The sequence below is a fragment of the Chiroxiphia lanceolata genome, chromosome 6, assembly GCF_009829145.1.
Source record: "Chiroxiphia lanceolata isolate bChiLan1 chromosome 6, bChiLan1.pri, whole genome shotgun sequence".
NCBI lineage: Eukaryota > Metazoa > Chordata > Aves > Passeriformes > Pipridae > Chiroxiphia > Chiroxiphia lanceolata.
Window position 1 is genome coordinate 21,768,729 of NC_045642.1, and position 21,733 is coordinate 21,790,461.

The window sequence follows — 21,733 nt, forward strand, 5'->3', positions numbered from 1 at the left end:
ACATGCTATAAGGACACACTGGCAGGTGCCTGCAACACCCTACAAGGGCTTGAATTTTACTAACAGGAATCTGAGCTACTGTGAGAATTCAGTTCTATCCTCGTTCCTTCCCTTCTCTCTCCCAAACCACCCCCCCTCCAGCCATTATCAAAATACAGTCGGGTTCTTTATTCAGGTGGGAGAAAAGACCGAGAAAAGAGGAATAAGGATGAAAGAAGAGAGGCAATGGGGTATATTTCCTTTTCCAAAAAATAATAAAAAGGAAAGTGTACTCACTGTATCCTCAAAGACTATCCAGCTGGAAATCCGAGTGATTATGAAAAACCCGGGTGGGGGAGGGGTTAGAAAACTATTTCATTTCAGCAATGAAACCAAAACTAAAAACAAGAAAGAAAATAAAAATAAAGGATATCCAATCGCAATTTCCCAGAAATTTCAGTCCATACAGGTGCCAATCCAACCCAACACTGCTGAACTCTCCCCCTCTGGCAATTTTACTTTCTTCTTCTCTGTCCTTTATTTCTGTGGCTTTCAACTTTTCTGCTTAAAATTGCTGTAGTGGTAATGTTGATGTTTGCCTTCACTGGAGAATAGTGGTTTCAAATAACAGAAAAACACCAAAAATCCTTGCAGAGGAGGAATGGTCCTTCTCCTTTCTGAAACTTTTCATTCCACTGTGGATCCTTTGCTTACTTTCCTTTTTCTAAGGTTTTCTGCCTCTCTGGCTCCACTGCTCCCCATTGCTCTTTATTTGTTTTTTCTCTGGGGCTGTATTTCTTTTTAAGCAATCCTCCATCTGTATTCTTTTAATGTAATTTTGTTGTGACACTTAAGATCCAGGTCTTGCCAGGCAATTTTCTTTTTCCCCCTTCTTTGCTGCACTATTAATTATCCAATCCATGTGTCTCCACATTAGAATGGGGATTCCCATTCTTCTTTTTCTCTATTCCCCCACGCTCCTTTAGAAAAAAAATCTCCTTTTGTATTTAAATTTTTCTTTCTCTCTGCCAAAACAATAAACTTTTAGTCTCTCTCCCCCCTCTCCAAAGATCTGATTAGATTTCCAATCACAACCCAGTGCGCAATTGGATTTTTGATTTCGGCAAGAAGCCAGCAATCCACAGCATCAGCACCCTCTCCTTGTTTCAAACTCCACGATATATCCTTTTGCCTATCCTCTAACTCCTCTGCATTTTCATAATTTCACATTAAATTATATGAAGGAGAGAGGGAGTAGAGAAAAATTCAAGGTTCCCACCAGCTGTCAAGAAGAAATCCATCATCTCGTTATTTTTTAAACACTTGGGACGGGTGTTTTTAGCGCCCACTCTCGCCTTTGCCCCCCCACCCCCCACCCCCCCACACTTCTCAAAATCCTTCTGATGTTAAAACTCCCCCGATGGGGCACAAAGACGCTCGGGAAGACGTGATTCGTCCTCTTAGCTGTAAATTTCAGAAGCACCCTTTGCTTTTCATTTCAGCTTCCTCTCCATCTTTTGTCCAGCAGCTATACAGATCCAGCAGCACTGAGACGGATAAACTTCTATTTCTTCTTTGAGGAGAGAGAGGGAAGGAGAGACAGGAAGGATAAAAGCTCTCCCATCTCAGCCTCCCTTTTCCTCCTTTTCTCTGTTTCAATGCAGGTCTGATCTCATTTCCAAGCTCAGCCTGGTGTATTTCAGATGTGTAAGTTGGATTTCCCTTCTGCACAGCAGTGAGTTAGTCTCCCATCTTCTTCCACACGCCAGTTATCTTCCCCCTTTTCTTCCTTCCTTCCTGCCTCCCTCCTTTCCAAGATGACACAGTCCCAGGAGCGCAGCCGCTTCTTTCAGCTTTTCGTTTCATCCCTGATATGCATAGCCCTTCGCACAGTCGAAACGCTTCCTCCCTCCTATTAGCTTCAGCTTGAATTCTCCCTGTGTGTGCACGTACATACGCATGTATGTATATATCCAGTTCCTGACAGCTGCTGTTGTTGCTGCGAGTAGCTCCGCTTTTCAGTCGCTCTGGCTTTCAGTTACTCCTCTCCTTTCAGTGGCACTCTAGGATTTGCAAATGTCCCAGGGCCAGTCCCTCTGGCTACACTCCTCCTTCTCCCTTTCTGTTCTCTCCTCTTTCTCTCTCTCTTTTTTTTTTTTTTTTTTGGTTTTGATTTTTTTGTTTGTTTTCCCCCACCTCTTCTTCACCCCCTGCCCCCTCCCTCCCCCCCCTTCTTTTCTCTGCTTGGGATCAGTAAAATACAATTACCCAATTACCTCCCATCATCTTAGCACTGATTGGTCAATTGCATTAACACTTGATGTCAGGGAAAAGGGCTGGGAGCTGCTCTGGTGTGGCATTGCTGCCACCTGCTTGACAGTTTGGGAACAAACTTAGGGTTACCTTAAGAAATCTCCGAGTCAGAAAACAGTAATTGAAAAACAAGGGATCATCTTAAAGAAAGGAATGTCAAAACTCATTTTCTTAAAAGCCTGCCTGATTCTGACAGTTCAGCCAGCATTCACAGGTACCAGCCTAGCCTCTAAGGCAGAGGAAATGACAGCAAAATGAAATGAGGTATAAAGTTGTCTTTGCAAAAGAAGTACAGAGCAACCAGTATTCACAGGTACCAACTCCAGCCACAACTGCAGAGGAGTGACAATAATATGAAACAAGGTATAAAATTACCTCCGCAAAAAATATAGCAATGTAAATAATTTGCAAGGAAAGACAATCTATTTTCTAATTACAGAAATAAGTATTTGTTCAAAACTTGTATACACATATTAATTACCTAAAACTCCATTTTAGCAGTTGTTCCAGGGCAAAAGGCCTTTGAAGTGCTTCGAGATTTCAGTGAGTTTAAGTCATGGTTCCAGTGAGCTGTTAAGTGACAGCAACACAAGAGTACAATGTCTAGGCTCATCTATCAAATCTGACACAGTTAGATTACAATGACGTCTGACCAGCATTTTAGAGTTTTCTAAACTGGTTCTGTAATTTCGACTACTGAAGTGCTGCCATGTTCACTATGTACTTACCTACTTATGTTAGATGTATTTATTTATGTTACCTAAAATGCTCAGAATTGGGCTTGTGTCTTGGTTTTTTTCAGGGATCAAAATTCAATAAAAATTTTACAGAAAACTTTGTGTGTATAAGGTCGGATATGCTATCCACTTCATGGAAACAGAATACAGATGATGTATGTGCTGGCATTTGTCTCTCTCAAAATCAGAAATAAATTATTTATAGATCTAACTCCTCCGCACAAGCCCCAAAAAGAGAATGTCAGGTGCTTTCATGGTAATTATAGCAAACTTTAAATATTAAGCAATAACTCTGAGTTATTCCATGCATATAATAATATAACTAGCTCTTTGTTCAGTCCTCTCTCAAATAGTCAAGTTATGTTTGGTATGCTTACTTAGGCTTCAGCTTCAGTGTGAAACTGGCATCTTGAAAATAAAATAAATTTTTAAATTATATGTCATATTAGAAGTTTTTTCCAGAATTACAAAATCCATAAGCTAACTGAGTTCAGTCAAGTAACACTTACTGAATCATTAACACTGACTTTCAGATTTATTCTACTGACTCAACAAGCTTGCTGGTGAGAAAGTTCTACCAGATATAAGTTAAGCAACTGGAACCAGGCCCTAAATCACTGTTATAGCATCTAATCTTACTATCACTGAAATCAATGGCAAACATAAATTACCTACAATGGGTGAAAGGCTGAGTGTGTAGTAATAATTAATAACCCAAAACTAACAGTCTTTCAGGAATGCTAAAAAAGCCTTTGGGGATTTTTGGAGAAGGCTGCGAGTGTGATAGGAGATGAAGTTGCTGACAAGTAACAATCTTTTTCTCAGTTGGTGAGCTTATTTTATTCCTGTCTTATTCATTGATGCTGCTGGTGTATTTCAGGCCTACAAACGTCTTATGAGTCTTTTTCTTCTTACTACTCAAAATCCAAAAAACCACAAACTTGTTCCTTTTCCCAGAAAAATAAGAACATCACTGCCTAATATGTTTTCTCTACTGCTTGTTTAAAAAGTTTCCTGCTAATATTAAAGAGCCTGTAAGTAAAAATGAAGGTTTCTATAACCAAATTAAACAAATATATGGGCATCAGGTACAGAAGACACAACTTTTGGGCATCTAATAAAAGCATCTGCAATAGCTACAGTATCCCTGTTGATACAAACTAATATTTTACTTTCAGTAGAAATGTGTACATTTTCTAATTTTGATATTATTCAAACGACATCAAAATACACATTTTTAACAGATAACAGTACTTAAATAGACAGTAATATATTTGCTGGCATAGATCTGATTAAATACAAATCCAATATCAAGACTGAAAAATATACTCTGAGCTATGATATGATCTTCCATCTTAAAGTTTGTTATTTTTAATACATTGATTAGGTTTTATCACCTAATAAACACAGGAGATAGCATGATTAGCTCCTTAAAAAATAAATTTAAAGTCACCTAATTTGTGATATTTATAAGATGTGTCATGCTACATGAAAAAGTAAATGTCCTTTTACTAAAGAAAAAAAAAATATAATTGCATTATCTGTTTTACAACCATGCATGCTACCTATGTGTGAAACCTACTTAAAACAAATATTCTGGTATTACCAGAATAACTCATTCATTAATCAAACGTTAAAAGACTATCCTTAACTCTGGAGGGACTTGTGTTATGTTTTTCCTGCAGTATATTATAAGTTGTTGCCTCCAAACAATATTGTTTGTATATTGTCTTAAATCTCTTATTTCGCAGATTTTCCAGCCAATGATATCAATTCCCTACATATCAGTTAACAAAAGTTATCCAGCATGGTGAGCTGATGCTCAAAAGCACCATGGAAAACACTGGATCATAGACACATTGCAATGTTTTACAAGCCCTGACAAGGTGAGACAGAAGAAATATCCTAGGGCATTCTGTTCAGTTCCTAAACTAAGGAATTACTATTCTTCATGGTTATTGCCCACCTCTGAGCACACGCAAGTGGACAGCAACTGTTAAGAGCAGCTGTTACCTGATCTCCTCCCTGCCTGGAAGCTGCCCTGGCAGTGCTACCATATAACATGCAGAATAGCCACTGCTGCTGTGGTACAAAATCCCAAGCACACAGCAGAGGCCACTGAGTTCTGGTTCCTCTTATGGACCAAGATCACCATGAGTCAAAACAGTGAACTGTGAAGAGAACTAAACATAGACTGGCAAAGGAACTTTGTTTTTGGTGTAGTGTAACAAGATTGCCCAATCCTGAGTATGAGAGGATAACAAAACTCAAACGTATGTACTGGCAAATCTTCACCCAATAAACATGGACAATAGACCATTATAAAGGACCTTTTCCTTCCTGACAGATAGGACAAATTCTGTAGTTCTGTGTGATTAGCACTGGAAGCCACTAGTGGAAAAGACTAGATATTCAAAATTTTCAGACATTTGATGGAAGAGAAACAGGGCTAAAACTTAAGGAAAGGAGATTCTGACATAAAGAAGTAGAAAAACATTGTAATTGAATAAGCATAGCCCAATTTTAAGGAAAAGAGTGAAACCAGATGACTTTGCTTAGACAAAGTGAAAAGCAATTGCAAGATTTTCCTAAGTCAGTGACAGCCCTGCCTTCATTTTCAATAAAAATTAAGAAATCATAAAGGAAAGTCTGGAACGTAATATTCTTTCTATTCTATTTAGGTTTTCTGTCAATAATCTGTTTGCACATGAAGAGAGTACTTGCATTCTCTTATAGCTTACTACTTTCAAAAGGGAACAAAAATTATTGCTGGCAAATATACTTTTGACTGCACAGATTTAGGATCAAGCTCACTAATCAGTTTAGGAATTCAAAAGAGGGCCTAAAAATCTCAGACTACATAAAATATGTCATACATAATCTTGGAGGAATATTTCAAATTTTGTAATGTAATCACAGCTCACACTACATAATTTCCTGTTTATATCATTTCACTGATTATTGTTCAATTCTTTTAATACAACACACACTAAAATCAGGTGCATATCCATCAAAATTAGCAGCTGACTGATGCTGCATCACTTATTAATTTTCACATATTTTTTCTGATGTTTACAGTTCTAGTGAGGTAATTTCTATTGGGTCATAGTGCCTTGAAAGAAATAAAAGAAAAGATATCCTCCTTTCAGGAAAATTTGGGTAAAATCACAACACATATGATTTTGGCACATGGTTGTTTACATGACCATTCAATAAACTCAACTCTTCATATTATTGTAATACTTATTGTTTCTGGTAAAGATGGAACTAAATGGTGGGGTTTGTTGTTCCCTTTGGAATTGAACCATATTCTCAAAACTCCTGGATATTCATTGCATGTTCATTGTGCAGCTGGGTTAATAGGACAAGTTTAGAATTGTTGTACACTTGTACAAATTTTCATCCTCTATGTTAACAATCCATTACTAGAAACAACTGTTGTTTAGAAAAACTTTCTAGAATTACTGCTTATGGAACTGAATCCCATATTGTCAAAGTTTCCATTATGCAGAGACAGCCAATTCACCAAGCTGAACATGAGATAGTAACGTGCCCTTGCTGAAAAGAAGCCTGATGGTTTCCTTGGCTGCACTAGGCAAAGCATTGCCAGCAGGTTGAAGGAGGTGATCCTTTCCCTCTACTCAGCCCAAGTGAGGTCACACCTGGAGTACTGTGTCCAGTTCTGGACTGCTTAGTACAAGACAGACATGAACAGACTGGAGAGAGTCCAGCGAAGCAGCATGAACATGATAGACTGGAACATCTCTCCTACGGGGAAAGGCTGAGAGAGACCTGGGACAATTAGCCTGGAGAAGGCTCAGGGGAATCTTATTACGTCTACAAATATATGGAGAGAGGGTGCAAAGAGGATGGAGCCAGTGGTACCCAGTGACAAGACCAGAGGCAACAGGCACACACTGAAACACTGGAGGTTCGCTCTGAATATCATGAAACTTTTTTATACTGTAAGAGTAAAAGAGCTGGCACAGGTTGCCCAGGGAAGTTGTGGAGTCTTCCTCTTTGGAGATATTCAGAAGCCATCTGGACATGGTCCTAGGTAATTTGCTCTTGGTGGCCCTGCTTGAGCAACAGGGTTGGACTACACGACCTTTGAAGGTCCCTTTCACCCTCATGTATTCTATGATTCTGTAACTTAATAGCTCTTAAAAGTATTTACATAGAAGGAAAGTAAGAAGCCTCATACTTAGTTGGTAAATATATTTTTTCTAAAGTGCTCTTAGCTTCTCTTGTTCACCTGTGTGCTTAGGAGAATTATGTGTCTAGCATTCAACTCAGAACTAGCAGAGGTTTGGTTTTTTTTCTAAAATGGATGATGCTTTGAGAAAGAAAAATAGGAAAAAGAAAACCTACTAACAAAAAAAGTTAAGCTTTTCCTAATTTTTGCTCTTGGAATTGTTGTGTTACAATTCTGACCAGGGCATATGTATAAGTTAGGCTAATAATATAAGAGTTTGGGTAAGGATCCTTATACACATATTCACAAAGGTAACTACATACTAAAAAAAATGGCAAAAGCTTCCTTTGTACCCAACAGAAGAATTCTGGTTCCACTGAGGCCAATGACAAAATTTCTACTGACTTAAATAATACAGTTTTACAGAGTATCTTTTTTAAGAAGAATGGCTTTGTATTTTTCTGTTCCAATTTCCAGTTCTTGTCAATAGCCATGTTTTTCAACTTATAAAATGTGAATTCCTTTGACTGAAATTAACTGTTGTATTCAACATTAAAAAATCTGACTCGAATCCTGTCATTTTCCTGTAGCACTAATTTAGAATTCGACCCTAGGTGAATTCTCTCCTTTTCACAACTGAGCACCACTGACATTAAACTGTTGTAAATTCACTCCACAGGGATGAATAACTCCTTTGATTTCAATGGAGCACCTCCAGATTGATGCAGGTGTAGATGAGAATAGAGCATAGTCCTTCATTTTATATTCACGCCCCATTTAATATGTATTCGGTTTTCTGAATCACAGAATCATAGAATCGTTGAAGTTGGAAAATGTTTGTAGAGTGAAAAAGAAGGACCGTGTCTTTTAAACTGAATTTTTAAGAATGTAAAATTTAAGAATATAGACTAGACTTGGGCAGGAATGATGCATTACTTTGGAAATAATATCTTTACGGTATGACAGCATTTTTTCTCTCAGTGAATTTTAAATAACAAAAGTATTATACTCTGACAAAGAGATGAATGTATCAGGCACCTTAATTTCTTACCTGTGAAGTTATTGTGACTGGAAAATACAATTTGCATCTATTGATAACAAAATCTTAACCACATATGCTTCAAAACTTTACTGAGAAACAACCTAAGAGCCACATTGTCCTACCTGGTCCTCATATATACATTCAAAGTGAAGCTCTCGAATGGAGAAAAAATATTTAATTTTAACTTCTGAGCTAAAAGAAAAGTAACATTGAAGATTTCAAAATTTTCATCACAAAAAACCCATAATAGTTTGCTTTAATCATACAAGATCCTAAAGAAAGCTACAGCTTTCAAAAAATTGGGGTGGAAAAGAAATGTTGCATACAAAGAGCAAATTGTCAAAATGGAAAAAAATAAAAAAGAAAATCTCTTGGCAAAAATAATATTACTCAAGGAGATAACCGTAATTTTCAAGATCTGTTTTCAGGTATAATTTATAAAATAAAATAATTTATAAAATAAATTACTTCAACTAAATATCTTCAGCATCTTCTATGGCCAACACTGAGGCACCAATTTTACACATCATACAAATTTCCACTCAGCACTTATTGGCCAATGTGAAAAAAACCCCATGAACTTTCACAGTGATTTTTTTTTAACTCCTTTCTCTTTTCTATTTTTTTTTTCTTAAATCACTAATGCCTTATCCTTGCCTAACAGAAAACAACATAAACTTTTTTTTCAGGTTTATCTAAATTCAAATGGATTTAAATACTGTAATGCATATAATACATGTAAGAACCCACTTTCTTACCTTCTGTGCTTGTAGGACTGCAACTAGTGATGTAGACATCGAAATTGCTATAGCCAGGACTCACTGGAATTGTATCATCAAGATAGATTATATAATTCTCTGCATACCTGCCACCCTGCCTGTAAAATAGAAATAATACTTACTGTGTTAAACAGGATGGACTCGCTGTTATTTGGACTGGGGTGAGTAAAGTTTTACAGTAGTATCAGTGCGTGATGTAGCACTATAACCACAGTATGATGTGCACTACACTAGGCAAGGCAAATAGGAAAAATACAAGGAAGTAAATAGGGTAAAACCCCACCCTTCTAAATAATTTTCATTCTTTTCTGTACCTTAGCAGCGAATATCTGATATTAAATAATTTAAGGTCCCTGAATGTGTTGTAATACAAGTGTACTTTAACAGATGTTGACTTAAACTAGAGAGATAAAAAGTCAGGAAACAACTTAGGACCTAGTAATGAATGAAGGTAGGAAGCACCATATTTATATTCACAAATGTTCTGAAATATGGTATAGGCTAGTCAAAAAATGATTCTTCAGTCTTGGGTTGTCTAGATTTTCTCACCAAGTGCTCAGTTCTCCCTTCTATCTCCACATGCCCATTAAAACTGTACATCATTTAAAGAGTGTATGAAATATGAATTATCAAACCATCTTTCAGTATAATCTTAAAGAGATGGATGAAAAATTACAAGAAAATAATAAGCCTCTTGAAATTCTTTTGGAATTTACTTGGCTACTGCCACTTCAGAACAGACCAACAGTCTGTCTAGTCCACTGTGGTGTCACTTCTAAAAAGAATACAATATTATTCCATAACCTTCACTTCATAAAGTGGTGTAAGTGGAAGAATAGCCAAGACCCATTTGCACTGGATTTTCACATAAGCCCTGGAAAGGTTACAAGTAGAAAAGGTAATTCTGTATTTTGGAGACAATAAGAGGAAACAGGTTTGATGCAAAGAAACCTCTTTGTCTCCATTAGGACAGGATCCTTTGAAAAGTTCTAGAAGGAATTTGTGATTGAGAACTTCTCTCATTCTTTATTGACCATATGTCAGAAATCCTGATAAGGAGTTAGGAAATCCTGTCAGTCACAAGTGGTGAAAATGACGGCATAAATAATGATTATTTGAAGTGTAGTTCTCTATTTTAATCAATGATACTTTAGGCTCGGTTTTCCTACCATCTCTCCAAACTTCTTCATTCCCAGGTGGTATGGTACAGTGTTAAATCAAAACTCACCTTTCTGAATCAGATTTGATCTTCACAATCTATGGAAGAGTTTCTTGTTAAGGGATTATTTCTGGTGATGAACAGGATAAAAAACCTGTAAGGGATGAAACATGGTTTTAAGAAGCTGCACATCATGATTATAGGATTGTTTGGGATCAGGGAAAAAACCACAAGAGGTAATGCACAGAAGTCTGGATTTTATCCACACTTGTACCAAATGTTTTTTGGGTTTTTCAGACATTTTATTTCTCTTCCTTTGCACTTTTCCACTAGCTTACATTGAGCCTGCATTTCCTTGAAACAGTATTTGCTTTACAGTCCTTTGTGTGTTAGGTGAAAATGTAAATAAATCTATAATTTAAGAGATAGAAGTAGTATTAGCACCAAAGATTACAGTACTTACAGTCTTTCAACAATAAGAAGGGTTAATATTAAGAAAATTAGAACAGGAGGCTGAAGTTTACAAATTTTCAAAAAAATTTTCCATAGCTTATTCACAAATATATGTTATAAAAATCAGGAGGTCAGGGGATATGGACTTTCCTTTAAAATGTTACAAGTGGGCCTTATTTTCAGAAGCAGGCACAGCAATATTTGTTAAATCCAGCTCCATTTAAAATGCATTTTCCAAAGATGAACCAACTGAAAATGAATCATCATTTTTGGAAAACACATTTAATAACTCCATATATGAAGGCATATGTCTGGAACCAGGAGTTAACCATCTGTGGTCCTTAAGTACATACAGTACACTTTACTAGAATTTTTATACAGATACCTATATCTGTATGCATGCAGGTTTCTCATGACAAATGGCAGTGTTTAAATGTAATTGGCATGGGTTTTCTATGGTCAAAAACATATTAAGAATGGATATTTTCAAAAAAAAAGTTTTCAAAAATCTGTGATTAAAAGAATTGAGAAAATTTATATATTTATTCTGCAATAAACTAGCTTTTAGATATCGGGAAACATATACTTTTAGAGAGACAGATGCAGTTTGGTCCTTGAACTTGATAGTCTAGGATTTTCTGCTTGCTTGTAGGTAGAGTGGCACTGGTATTTTTCCCATTAAAATACCATGTTTAAGACAAGAAATTCTTCTTGTTCACATAAGAATTTGAACTTGCTGAAATTTTTCAATTTAAACTTTTCTGAACAACATCAAAATGTCACAAAACCTGACTTTATTCTACAAGTATAGACTCTAGGATAGATTTCAAAAGGTATTCAGGTGCTTAAACATGTGGATTTGGAACTTTCTGTGATTTACAGATTTTGTCTAAGTGTATTAATCAGCTGACTACCATATGTTTTCATCTCTAAAAGCCTTTCAGATAAGAACACTATTTGTTTGCTTGCTTATATAACAGAAGTGTCTAAGGTCCATATGTGACCTTGCAGGGTTAGGGAGTATATCTTACAGGGAGTCAGCACCATTCATGTCAGCTTAATCATACCAAGATATTGTGGCTATTGCATTTTTTGAAAGACTTAATTTCTATTTCTTATTTCTTTTGAGCAGAAGAAAACCAGCAGCTTGTCAGTATGGTATTAGGTGGGAGGCAGTACATGGCAGGATATGAGTCAGTCATTAAGCCTGCTGGTCAGTAAAAAAACCTCAAAAACTCAAAACAAACTAAAACTTGTCATGACTAGGATGATTCTATGCAGAGAGAAAACACATTAGACAATTTATTCAGAGATACAAATTTATTTCCAGAACACGCTAATACTAAGACAGAGAAAATAATTTGAGATACTTCTTCCCTACCTTGCTGCAGAAAACTTCAAACATCTGCATTTTATACATTCCTACTTCAGGAATGTTTTCTCTGGACTAGTTCTGTATTATACCCATGCCCACCTTTGGGATTTGATTCTGTAAGATAGTTAAGTGGGATATTTATAGGGCAACCATGCTGCTGATGACAAGAATTTCTGCTTTGGTTAAATGAGAGCAAGTATATAAATATATCTCAGCCCTTTGTCACAAAACTGTGTGGGAAAGGCACATTAGGCAAGGTGCTAGAAGTGAGGGAAGCTCTAACTACTTGCAGCTATGACACATTATTATTCATTGCATGGTGTGTCACTCAGACTGTCATAATGCACAGCGGAGAGCATGCACATTATCAGTGCTGAACAGCACTGAGAGGGACTGCAGAGGCACAGGTCATTTGGGGGAAATACCTCAGTAACAATCCAAGCACAGGTTTGCTGCTCTTTGCGAAACAGATCTGGCAGCACATGCTAGAGGGATCATCACCTGGTTACTAACAACCAACAACATTCATTCATTACAAATGAAGACATTTGAAAAGGCTTCCTGAGATGGAGTCAGCATTCTGTATGCAAAGTACTCACTAAATATTATTCAACCCCATATATTGGTCTTACAGAAAGTGATCTGAACAAAGAACAGGTCAAACGTGTAAACAGTCATATAGGTACGGGTGTCAGCACAACGCTTTGCTGAGGAAAAAGGATAATCAAGAGAAGGCAGAATCTGCAGGGTCAGAGAATACACAAATACAAAAATCTAAAGGAAGAACGAAGAGAAATAAGGCAGCAAAGTAAGGAAATCAGATATAAGCATCAGATTTAAACACACACACAAGATGAGTCAATTAGGCAAAGAAGGCAGTTTGAAGTTCTTGAATAAGAAAATCTCAAGTTATAGCTATAAAAAAACTAAAACTAGTTTTTATATATTTGAAAATAAGCTTATATGAACAAAAAGTTTTGTGCTACTTCCAATAAGAATATGCTTCCTTGAGCATTTGCAGAAAATGAAATCATAATGGAAAAATCCGTTTTCCATCCCCCATCTCTAAAATGATTGCAATACTGGGATAACTTCTTCAATGTTTCCGCTGCCCTCTGTTTCCTTTCCCCACATACAGCAGCACTCTCTTTTTAAGGCGTTTGGGGGTTCCTTTTTTTTTGGTTGTTTTTTTGTTTTGGTTTGGTTTTCTTTTTTTTTTAATAAACTTCTGACCACGAGTCAAGAATAAAAAACTTGAGGTCAAACTTTAGCAGCAATTCAGAGAAAAAATTCTCAAACATGCTTAGCAGGTCAGAAAGCATTACTGTAGTACCATTACAACCAGCCCTGCATGAGACCTTCCAGCAGCTGGTATCAGCACTTTCAAATCTTATCTATACTTCACTCATGCTAATAGGTTTCTTTTAGAGTACATTGGATAATAAGATACAAATCACACTGTAATATTCCTTGTTAGACCAAGAGTTTGAGCAATTATGATTGAGGTGCAGAGCATTTCCTAGGAAACTGCTAAGAGGAACTAATGATATGCTCCTCCATCAAGAATATGAATTTATTAGTAATATTACAATATATATAAAAGATCCTATAAACTTATTACCTTTAAATTAGCAAAACACCCACATATTAGGTTGTATTGATGCAAGTCTTTTCATCAGTGGGTCTAAAATTGTTGCATAGGAACCATCTTACAGACCAACAAAATGTACCAGCCTCATTCTGGTAAATGATTCACAGTAGTACCACACAGAATTTTCACATTAAGAACGAGAATTTGGTTTCTTGTTCCATTTCTTTTAAAATTTTAGTAGGCAAAATGCAACCATATAAGTATCATCATAATTTTTTATGATTATTCAAAAGATACTGATATCAAAGGACCTGAACAAAACTGTCTAACTTGATCGGGAATTTAATGGTCTAAGCAGTACAAAACATGTTCCCATAATGTGACCATTTCTTAACTCACTGAACAATTTGAGCACAACAGTAAGCTAGCAATTTAAGACAACATGGTTGATGGGAAACATGATATGGGAAGGTCAGGATGAATATCAAACTGAAAACAAGAAAGGATTTATATATTCATATCTTCATTAAAAAGTCAATGTCTTTCAATAAGCACTGCACCATGTATGATTAATTTTTCATGACATTCAGAATTGTTATCCAATGACTTCTAGAAAACTTGGTATAAAAAAATCTTTATGCTTTTTATGGAACAAACAAGTAAGTTGAAAACAAATAAAGGAGAGAGAAAATATACTATTGCAGTATGTGATGCTCTCTCTAAAGATTCTCATTTTGCGTTTTGTTGGGGTTTGGTTTTTAGTGGGTTTTGGTTAATATTTACAAGGGAAAAATTAAATTATGGAGTCATAATTTGGGAAGGGAAGGGGGCATCCAGTCTAATCTCCTGCTCAAAATAGATCTGATCAGAGCAGATATCTCAGGGCACATCCAGTAGAGACTTACAACACCTACAACACCCGCAAGAGCCTTGACAACCTTATCTGATTTTTTACCACCCCAGAGTTTTGGGGTTTTCTTCCCCTATTATTAATGTGAAAGCTGGGAGGTACCGGGAGAGAGAAATGGCTTAGGAATGCTGCCTTTGCTGCCCTGAGAGCTGAACTCGCCATTGCAATGATGGTAACCAATGTCAATCGAATGGCAGCCTGCTACATGATGTCAGAGGAATAAACAGCATCAGCTATGCCAGTCTATGCACTAGAAATGTTTCCTGAGGAACAAAATAGACTTTTAAATGTAGAATGAAAATACTGAAAAGGCACCTCTAAAACCAGAAAAGGTGGGATCAAGGAATTAAGAATGAACAGAGAACATCTGTATCTCCAGTATCTCAGCAAGATTAGCTACAGAATTTATGACAATTGTGCAAAATTATCAGCTGGGCACTGTGAGAGATCTAGTTTTGTTCTGTGAGTTTTAATGACATCCTGCTGTTCCATGTGATGCCCTGGCACCCTGGATATATGCACTATTGAAAACCAAGCTAGAAGGGATGAAATTATCCAACAAAGAAATGTTTAGCTCAAATTCCAGTCTTTTAAATATACATAAATATAACTGTTACAGTATAACTATTACCTGAATGTGTCAGAAGCAGCTGTGTTTTCCATTTCAGATTACACTGAATTATTCCAGACAAAACCATCCTAATTTAGCCTATATAAATTTATGCTGTTATTAGATAGGATATATGTTTCTGAATTATTAGAAGTCAGGCTAAAAAGAATTTTCATGAATGACAACATTCAGCAAGTTTTTTAAAATCTTGATTAAAATGATGTAAAGATTTTTCTAATATACTGATATTTAAGATTACAGAAAGTAAAATATTAATCCAAATAAAATTATACAAAATACAATATTTAATCATAGGTAATTTTAGATTATGAATAGATTATGACAGAATTACTGAGGTTATAAAAAATTCTGCTTTTAAATGATACTTGAAAAAACTGAGAAAGTATAAGATAGTCTGTGATCAAACATGGTGCAAGTCTATTGAAGTGGGAGGCCAAATGGCTACTAAAGATTCATTCTCAGATATTTCTAAAGATTACCAACCAGTTCCTACTGTACTTGCTCAAGCAAGTACACACAATGACTTTGTCAGAGTACTTTTATAAGAAAAGCTGAATTGCAGGGCCAGGAGTTGGACTTTGATGATCCTTGGGGGTCCCTTCCAACTCAGAATATTCTACAATTCTATGATTATTTGTTCACTTATAGAAAATGACTGTCAGCTGTATTTGTTTTATGCATACATACATGTGTGTATGCTTACACTGACTTTGTCTGCTCTTTACAAGCAGAATAAAAATAATTTTCTGTGTAAATATAGCTCTAAAATATTAACCTAGAGAAAATAACTTGGAGATACTGATAGAATTTAACAGGTATCATATGAGGAAAGAGAAAACTAAATTATCAGAAGACATGAAAAATCTATTAGGGATCAGCATATAAATTGAAGTATTTCCTGACAACTGTCATTATTGTGCCAAAGTTCAGACAAGCAATAGAGATGTCTCACTCAGTCTCCTATGCTGCCTGCCAGCACTATCATAGCATGCAGGAATCTGAAACAAAACCAACTGATTAAAAAAATAGAATAAAAGGAGACCAAATGGTTTTCTTTCCTATTACCTGTTTATAAAAACAATTATGTGTTGTAAAGACCTCCTAAAGGATCTTTCATTTAATGCTGTTTCATCAAGAAACTTACTCTGTATAGGTTTCAGTAAAGGTGAGACTGACAGAAAATGCAGCAGAATACAGTTCTGGCTCCATATGCCATTTTTTCCCATGTATATAAGACATGACCACAGAGCTGTGAAAGGCTAGCTGTGAAATTGCAGACCACTGTTTTAGCTTATATCTACTGGGTTGCACATGATTTATACTAAATGGGTTATTTCAAGAGTTAGGATGTGTTGTCATCAACTCCTAAAATATGCATTAATGATAATAAAAATTTCACCCGAAGCCTTAAAAATAGCAAGACTGATTTCTAATTACTCCTAACAGAAAAGAAAATAAAAAATCATAAGTCTACAGTCCTGTACCTACCCCAGAACACAGCCAGTAGGACAAAATAAGCAAGACTAACTTGTATGCATAAACTGGCACCTGCATGAGTTAAAGCAAAAATTGAGCTTAGTTCACAGCAACAGAAGAAAAGTGGAAGAGTGGAGGAAAAAACTTTCTAGCTTTAAGAATAGGTAACCACAAACTTTTTCAAACTGCAATCTTGATTGTAATTCCAATCCCAAAATGTTCAAATCACCTAACAGAAATAAATGAACTTGTAAGTCCCCCATTCCAGGTAAACTCAGCAAAAAATAAGTCAGCCCTTGATTTCCTCCTTGCCCTCCATAACCACTCTAATGACACTGAAATCTGTTGCTATGTACTGTCACTTTACAGGAGAAAGTGATTGCACACAGACTTTTCCAAACATTTGTATTTGTGTGACCTGAAATTACAAAGCACACATTTTATGCCTGCATTTCCTACATTTTCCAGCCTTATCTTAAATCCTGATACATCCAAATCAATTCATCCTTGAATAATTCTCAAGTTACTAGAAAAGTACAAGAGAAAACTATTTGATTAACAATGTTGAGCCATACAGATACTTTGCAACGGAGTCTCAGTCACAGTGTATTAAAATAAACTTCAGTCATTCTGTTAGTATGAAACGAACCTTTTGAAGACCACAGTTCCATGCCTAGTAATCTTCCACAAAGACTAACCTTTCTACCAGATGTAAGAATCTGCAACTGACAAATGAAAGTTGTAAAACTTTATGAGCTGAATTTTTGCCATCCCTGGGATGTATATACTTCCCCTGAAACATTTAAGTAAAGTCCCACCTATTTCTGGAAAAAAACATGTGGAAGAGAAGAAGGTGATCAGGAGTAGTCAGCATGCATTCACCAAAGAGAAATCATGATTAACCAACCTGATAGCCTTCTGGGATGAGACAACTGGCTGGATAGATGAGGGGAAAGCAGTGGATATTTCCTACCTGTACTTCAGCAACGTTTTCAACATTGTTTCCCGTGGTATCCTCATAGGCGAGCTCAAGAAGCGTAGGCTGGATGAGTGGATGGCAAGGTGGATTGGGAATTGGTTAAATGGTATAGCTCAGAGCGTTTTGATCAGTGACACAGGGTCTAGTTTGTCACTAGGGGTGTCCCCAAGGTTCAATACTGGGACCAGTCTTGTTTTACTTATCCATTAATGACTTGGATGAAGGGGCAGATGCCTCCTCAGCAAGTGTACTGACAACACAAAGCTGGGAGGAGTGACTGATAACCCAGAGAGCTGTGCTGCCATTTAGAAGGACCTTGACAGGTTGGAGAGATGGGCAGAGAGGGACCTTCTGAAACTCAACAAAGACAAATGCAGGCTCTCTGAGCAGGGAATTTGGACGAGATGACCTCCAGTGATCCCTTCCAACTTTACTCATTCTGTGATTGTGTGATTCTTTGCAGCTGTACAGGCAGCACAATTTTACTTGTGGGATCAAGCCCAGGAAATTTGCACTTTACTAAAAATCTTTAGTGTGTGTCAGATTCTGTTGCAGTTTACTATATGAGAAAGTCTGAAATTTATATCAAAATAGGAAGCATGGCATATAACAGCTGTGGTAGCTATCTCAGTAACAAGATGGCAAGGCAGGGAAAAATATTTCCTTTCTTCCTAGGTTCCCCAGAATTTCCTAATGGGAAATGAAAATATTTCAAAGACATGAAAGTTACATGAATTTGTATAACATGAGCTCAAGGTGCTGTAAAAAGGAGCAGAGATAAACCTTTCATGATCGCACTTCCCTCTCCTGTTTTGACTCACAAACAAAAAAAGGTTAAGATCCAGCTGTCCTAAACCATACTTGGTGCCTTCATTGTCTTGGAAAGAACAGTTCATTGCTAAATAAAGCAAGACAATTAATCCAGTATATTACTATGAACTTCGGCTGCCACTCAAATGAAACTGTTTTCCTCTGTGTAAAAAAGTAACCTGTCTTTGAATTTAGAAACAGTCACCTTGCCACTAGAATTGGAGAATTTGCACACATCTATATGTTGGATTTGCCATGTTCTAATGATCTGTATGAACTAAGTACCAAGGGGAAAAATCAATTCATTTCCCTTAGCAAAAATTTCAGAATATTTAGCTCAGAGAGTTTTTGTGATATTCTTGTACTGAAGTCTCATGAACTTGCTCCCAAATAAGCGTAAACAGTTTCTCTGTCTCTTGAAAATCACCATCATTACTTTAAGCCACCTGTTTAATTTATTTTATTACAGTTGCTGTTTGAGGAAAACAAGTCATTCTTGCAATCCAGGGGAAAATCACTGCTGTTTTATATTCTGAGACTCTGAAGAGAGGCTGTAAATAGTAGAAATATATTATCAGTATTTTCAAATGAGAAAACTAGCACAAACCAGTCTATTCACCATTTCAAAACTAAGAATAGGTTTGTATTTTGAAACCAATTAAAAAAGACATTAAAAACCTCAGAAATCCAGAGCAAAATATAACATTGCATATGAGATCAAAAAAACCCGTGGCTTTTGGTCTGAAATTATTTTTTCAAAAATGGTTTTAGTAGGAAGAAAAAAAGAGAAAATTTTATTTTAATTTGACCCTAGTATACTTTTGCTTTTTGATTTTGTATTTAAATGGATTAGCTGGACGATCATAAAACATACATGCATTCATGCTTTGTGTCTTTCAAAAAGAAAGCTTTACACAAACTCAAAGGTTAAAATGTAAAGATTTTCAATAACCTCAAAATCCTAATTATTAACAGATTCACAATCTGCCCTTAAAAGATAACTTATTCATAAAAAAATTGTTTTGCTAATATTGCCATGTACATGTTTAGAAACTCCTTTTGAAAATGTCAATCAGTTTATAAATGTTTTGTCCATATCCTCAAGTACTTCTGGATTATTTTCTACCTCATATTCTGCAATGCTTTGTCAGGTTCAGTGTTAAGTAACTCTCAAATCATTCTAATAACACAGTTATTATTTTGCTATTCAGATGGTTCTGTCTATGCTTAACATTATGATTTCCAATCTAGCTTTTCATTGTTTGGTTTCCATTAATTTTTCTCATTTGAAGCTTCTGTATTAAGCACAGTACCGTGTCTTACAAAAAACAAACAAACAAACAAACCACAACAAAAAAAAACCCAAATAAACCAACCCACAAAACAAACCAACAAATGCACAAAAAACAAACAAACACCCCTCCCCAAAAACCCAAACACCACAACAACAAAAAACCCAAACAAAAAAATTATCTCCTTAGGAGGATAATTAATAATCTTAGTGAAAACCACTGAGATTCTCAAGTTCTAAAAAAATTTGTATGAGAATTTACTAATTCTGTCGTTTTAGGATAATGTGCTTTTTCTTTAATTTCAACACCAAAGCAGTGAAGACAACTGTCTGCCATGTGCTGAAGCCAGCTGTGTGCTGAATACAGCTTGTATTTCAGTAGCCACATAATACTTCTACTATCAAAGATCCTCATTCATCCCTTCAGTACAATATGCAGCCACATAGAAACCCACCAGAAGGCCTAGAAACCATTTAAAAATCACTTAAATTCTACCTGAGGATTTAAATAGTCTATAGTTCTTGGGTAAATTTTTGTACAGTGGACTACTTCAGCTGCTAAGATAAAGAAGACTTCCTATTGATAAGTTACTAGCAAACCATATGTGGAATAATTCCTCTGTCGGAATCATGTGTATATCAATTAATTATAGTCTAATACTTATTACACCTACAACATCTTAATAGGCAAGAAGTATTTATGTCTTTCACAATCAGGTTTCTGAAGGTCTGCGTCAGTCATGTCTCAAGCACCTAACTTCCAGGACATTTTTCTGATCTTGCATGTACATTGCTGTTTATCAGAAGTATTGTATTTCAACTGCACTGTAGGGTGGCAAGAATAACCATGAATAAAAGCCAGCTAAATGCTATGGAACCATAATCTCCACTCAGCACGCAGCATTTCAACAACTAAGTCAGAAAGCCAAATTTACCATCTTAACATGCAATAATTACACTCTTTAACCCCTTGCAAACCACCATTAAGTAGACAAAATAAGAACTGATAAGTCTGGGGTCAGAAAGATCAAATAAGCAGTTGTTCATAAAACTGTTATGAACTGGGTAACTTGAGACTGTTTTATTTTTTCTATAATTAAGAAATATTATATTCCATGCCATGCTGACATTAATAATTAAAGCAGTATTGCTTATGAAAATAATAGGAGAAATGAAGCTGCATTGTTTTAAAAAGATTTTGAGGCAATTTCCCTATGAAACTGCTGAGATATTCCAGAGAATCTAAATACTGAGTTGACAAATCCAGTTGCTTTCAAGGACAGCTATGTGAAATATCTTATGCCCACTCCAGTTCTCTTTAGTAAAATATGTTTACATGGTTTCTATTCTACTAATTAGCTAATGGATGGTAGGAAAAACAGCAAATACCAGTGAAAGAGACTCATGAAATTTCTACATTTACAAAGGAGCAAAAAGTATCAAACTTTGGCAAAAGCTGTAATGAAATGTAGCATCAAGACATAAATTGAAAGTGAAAGATATTTTTTTCTATTCAGTACTCAAGGAAAAAATGAGTCAGTATTAAAATTCAATTCTTGCTGCTGCATCTGCAGGCATAAGAATGAATATTAGCCACATCGTTAAAGTACAGATAAACCATCACAAAGTGATTTTGTTAAACTTTGTGAAATGTATCTCAGCAACCATTAATAATAACTAGTAGAAATATTTACTTGAGATCATTGGGTCACAAAGGGCATGATAAACATGGTGACAGCTTTCTTGGTATGACTGAAAAATGAGTTTTGACCTGGTTGAGGTCTCCCATATGTGTCCTGTAAGCCCAGCTAATGAGGCAGGACAATCATTAAACTTGGATGAATTAATATGACATGAATAGGAGAATCTGCAGATGCAGTGACAGAGATGAAAGTAGGTCACATTCTCACAATTTAAATAGAAACAGTCTAGGCAGCATTAGCATAAGCCTTGTAAGACTTCTACTGAAACCCACAGCACAAATCTGTAACATCTATTGTGACTGACAAGAAA

At 35.9% G+C, this 21,733-nt stretch overlaps 1 protein-coding gene across 10 annotated transcripts in view; it reads right to left on the minus strand.

Moving 5' to 3' along the window:
• The window catches only part of LRRC4C (leucine rich repeat containing 4C), a 497,868-nt gene that overhangs the window by 96,272 nt on the left and 379,863 nt on the right, over window positions 1-21,733 (minus strand). For 5 of the 10 annotated variants that reach the window (XM_032690516.1, XM_032690512.1, XM_032690518.1 and 2 more), the window contains 2 exons: window positions 10,274-10,358; window positions 9,025-9,143 (listed from right to left, as the gene is read on the minus strand). The gene's annotated coding sequence lies outside the window, so the exon portion shown is untranslated. Of the gene's footprint in view, window positions 1-276; window positions 2,115-9,024; window positions 9,144-10,273; window positions 10,359-12,038; window positions 12,120-18,582; window positions 18,595-21,733 lie in introns of those variants that run through there. The other 5 variants (XM_032690519.1, XM_032690511.1, XM_032690514.1 and 2 more) reach the window with 4 other exon arrangements.